Source organism: Diabrotica virgifera, chromosome 2 (genome assembly GCF_917563875.1).
Source record: "Diabrotica virgifera virgifera chromosome 2, PGI_DIABVI_V3a".
NCBI lineage: Eukaryota > Metazoa > Arthropoda > Insecta > Coleoptera > Chrysomelidae > Diabrotica > Diabrotica virgifera.
The window spans coordinates 138,333,084-138,338,061 of record NC_065444.1 but is presented as its reverse complement, the minus strand read 5'-3'; positions in this window follow the sequence as shown (position 1 = coordinate 138,338,061).

Below are 4,978 nucleotides of genomic sequence, written 5' to 3'. Positions count from 1 at the left end.
ACAAATATCCCTACTCCCATTGAAATTTGCTTACTTATGTCCAACCTTAATCCACGTAGGATTAACCTGATCCTTAAATTCTTTAACTTAGCCAAACTTAATTTATAAATTAATCAATTCCCAAATTTGAATTAAAAAAATTAAGAAGATAAAGATATAAAAAGATATTGGACCTCCAAATGATAAAAGCCTTAACCCTTATGGTATAATATTGCCTTTCCTGTAGGGACTGTCTGGCCCTATACGAAGATGTTCCTGCTAATATATATTTAAAAAAAAAAATTGAGGCTTTAACATATATATTTGGAAATATTCGACTGCCCAGAGCAAGACAAGAGTATTTCCCTGGTGTAAGCTGGGCGAATTATCCCGAGGGATATAACCCAATAAAGGAAGAAGAAGAAGAAGAAGAATATTGGAAATAGAAGAATTTATATCAGATTAAGTGCGTTTTTATTTTCTGTTTATATTAATACATAATATCACTAGCGTGACAAGGAATTTTTTTTAAATGTCTCATTTAAACATACACAAAGCGTCCTGATAAAATTTCAAAAAACCGCCACCATGAGCAGGTCGGTCGATTTTGTTTTGACACTTTGTTAACGCTCAGAGCGAATATCTAGGGCCTACGGTATACAAGGAAGGTAACACCTTCAACCACCTTCAACAGCGTGCCACGCTTCAACCGCCTATTATTACCCCTGGTTTTACCCAAGGTACTCATTTTATTCAGGCTGAGTCGACCTGGGGCCTATAAAAATTTTAAAAATGTCTAGTTGTTCTTGCCGGCGGTAGGATTTGAACTCCGGACCACCGGCACGCGAGCCAAGCACACTACCGCTTAGCTACGCCGGCCTCGGCGTAGCCTTAACCATTTATTTATTAGCCTTAGCCTTTATTTATAGTATCATGGCCTTAGCTATTGATAAAGGTACCAACTTAAAATTTAAAGTTCACTTTATCTGATTATGAAACCGAGCGTTAAGTCGTGTTCTCACTATTAAATAATTTGATTAAACAGTTTGAGCCAACTCCGGAAATACGTCAAAGTGGCGTCACAATTGCAGTTTGTTAAAATTTTAAAATCTGTATTTTCACTATCAGTCTAGTTTGATCAAATTTTTTTTATTGAGTTGTCTAACTTGTTTGTACTTTACTTAAAATTAAAATTTTTCATTATTATCCTTATTATCCACAATGAAAACTCAGAATGTGACGTCACTAACTTTCAGTTTGCTCAAACCAGTTTGATCAAGTGGACCGTAAAGACCGCGTCCCACCATCAAATAATTTGATCAAACTGGTTTGAGCAAACTGAAAGTGACAGTTAGTGACGTCACATCCTGAGTGTTCATTGTGGATAATAATGAAAAATTTTAATTTTAAATAAAGTACAAACAAGTTAGACAACTCAATACAAAAAATTTGATCAAACTAGACTGATAGTGAGAGCACAGATTTTTAGAATTTCAAAAAAACTGCAATTGTGACGTCACTTTGACGTACTTCCTCAAGTACGTCAAGTTTGCTCAAACTGTTTGATCAAATTATTTGATGGTGAGACGCGGCCTTGATAGTCGTGACGTCAAATCAATGTTGGCTACTCTGAAAAGTTTCCAAACAAAGCAAAAATTCACACGTGGTGTTTGTTTTGGTTTTTATAATTGCAATATATTGCTTATTGTAAGATGTTTAATTTTTACAAAATGGTAATGTGTTGGGTGGTGGGTACCCGTGATTGTAATCAATGCTCATAGTATATTTCCCACCATATTTCCATATAGGACTGGTTAAGAACCTGAAGAGCAGTAAGTACTATGTAGTGTGTAAATCCTTGATTTTGTGTAAGGACATTTATAAAATTAAAAGCAATATGATTGATATGACTAACAAGGATTGTGTCTTAAGAAAAAATGTGCAGATTATTGTTAAAATAAAATAAAATTAAAATGGATTACACAAATCACGTGTATAAACAATTCACAGACGTCAAACCTTTGCTTTGTTTGGAAACTTTTTGGACCTTTTGACGTCGCACTATCACGGTTCATTATTTGATAGTGAGAACCAGAGATATGTCAACAATAGATCTGGCTAGGGATATGCTACTCAATGCATCGGCCTCCTATACTGTGGCATCGGGGGGTAACCAAAGATATTATACACATAGATTTGGTCAACTCCGAAAAATAGCGTAACGCGGAGCAGTTCGGGTCGGTGGTCTATCTATCTCTATCTACTGGCGCTTAGCTTTCTCTCTCTAGCATATGATGGCTGCCGCCTCTGTGTAAAGGCCGCGTCTCACCATCAAATAATTTGATCAAACAGTTTGAGCAAACTCCGGAAGTACGTCAAAGTGACGTCACAATTGCAGTTTTTTTGAAATTCTAAAAATCTGTGCTCTCACTATCAGTCTAGTTTGATCAAATTTTGTGTATTGAGTTGTCTAACTTGTTTGTACTTTATTTAAAATTAAAATTTTTCATTAATAGAGAGTTATTGCCACCGGCAAATAAAGGATCCTTTATTACAGGATACTTTAATAAAGGACAAATACAGGACGGGTGTAAAAGAGTGGTATTGCAAACGCAGTTAAAGAATCTTTTATTTTGACAAATGACATGAAATATTTTTGTAAATATAAAAATAACCTATAAAATTCCATTTGTCGATATAAATTAAAATAAGATAATTGAAGAGTAAAACGTTAAATTTAATTATTTTGTCATTTAAAGATGTTTAGAGAACAACATAATATATCCCATAATACTCATCGTTCAATAAAATGGAAGTGCAATAAATTGGAAATACTATTTTAGGAGTTTTTAAATACTTTTGCATTATGGGTATATGTAATAGGGAATTTCTGGAGAATATATTATTAGGGAATAGTGGATATCCATTCCTCAACTACAACTACCGAATGACACCATTCCAGAATTTTCAGACAGAAGTTGTGTTTTTATAATCCATCACAAATTCCTTCAAGAATTGTTATTGAAAGAACATTTGGTATTGTGAAGAGATTTCCCATTTTACCATATGTAATGAGATGCAAGTTACCTTTTATTCAAAGAATAATATCAGCTTGTTCAGTTTTACATATTGCAGTAGTACATAATAGAGAAAACGTTGAAATACTGGCAAATGAGTGTGCTGTTGATATTGATATAGAAGCTGTGGCAGTACATTTTCAACCAGGAGCTAATCTAATGCCACTAAATTGTGTGTGTGTGTTTGTTTAAAATTATTGTTCGACATTTAAAGCTAGCGCTTAAACTAATTTTATTTTTATTGGACTGCAGTTTGTTAATAAATTTATAAATAAATATAAATATTATATTGGTGACTGATTTTAAGTATTTTATGATCATTAGCAGGTTTTAAATAATAAATTTATAAATATATACATACATGCTATTGGCGTTTGATCTTTTATCCATTATGGCCCTCTCTTTCTTTCTTTTCACCTCTGGATAACTAGTTATCAGGAAGTTTATCTGACAGATTAGATACTAATAGATATCTGACAGAGAAAAACTTCCCGTTAACTAGTTATCCGGAGCTGAAAAGACAGATACTAAGGATACTGTTATATAAACTTCCCAATAATTAGTTATCTGAAAATGAAAAGACCTCTAATCTGTCAGATAAACTTCCCGATATACAAAAAGATAATAGAAGAATTAGGCTTTATGCTGGTTTTTATTAATTTTTTTGGCAATGTTTAAATAAACAAATACTGATGGCATGAAATGGATCACGAACAAGGAGGAATGAAGAAGGAATTGGAGATTGTGTTTACCATTAAATGCATAAAACTGCAGTATCTGGGACACATATGATAAATCAGCACCGTTACTCCCTGCTGCAGTACATATTGCAAGGTACAGTCAAAGGTAAGCGAAGACCTGGTAGAGGGAGAATATCAATGGAACTGTTTCGAATCGCAGCTAGCAAGGTTACGATTGCTATATGATTTCCAACATTCGAAACGGATAAGAACCAAAAGAAGAAGATGGCATGAAAATGAAAGTGTATTAATACTTTTGATTAAAAACTTTATAGATTCCAATCTATAAAAGATTAAATTTTCAAAAATAAATACTTGAACCTTTGTTTTATTTTGTTAACCTGTTGTTATATATCTGCTGAATAGAACTCTATTTTGAATCTAGAATTTTAACAAATCCTAACTTTCATTAAAATTTATTGATCTTATATCTTCAATCTCTTATATCTTCAATAAATATTTATTTCTATAGAAAAATGTAAAATATATTGAGTTTAATAAATGAGTTACTGATATTTTAAGTCTGATCATTGTAATTAGTAACAATTTAAAATTATTTACATAATATTCCTTTTTACAACTTCTTGTAATAACTCAAGCTTCAATAAAATGTTCTTTTCTATATTCGTTTGGGTCAAAACATCAATAATCTATATCTCAGAATATTACTTAGAGTTGTTTTTAATAAATAAAACCCAACATACAACTTTAATGATGAAAGTTTAATCAAATATCAATCCCACAATACATAAATTATCAATCCAAAGAAGCGACAAGATAAATTCAAAATACAAGTGAAGTTAGACCTTTCTTCACATTTTTGACACGTTATGTCAAAATAAAGGAACTTTTATTAAAATAAAGGTGTCCTCTAATTTTCCTTAAATACAGGCGGCCTGTATTTTATTAAAAGACAAAAATAAAAGACGCAATACTGCGCATGCTTATATGTCAAAATAAAGGATCTTTTATTACAGGTCGACTTAAAAGACGTTGGCAATAACTCTCTATTATCCACAATGAACACTCAGGATGTGACGTCACTAATTGTCACTTTCAGTTTGCTCAAACCAGTTTGATCAAATTATTTGATGGTGGGACGCGGCCTTAACTGTCGTTCCATTACTCCCACCTCTTGGTAGATACGCTCACACTCGCACGACAGACAAAGATAGCTAGACC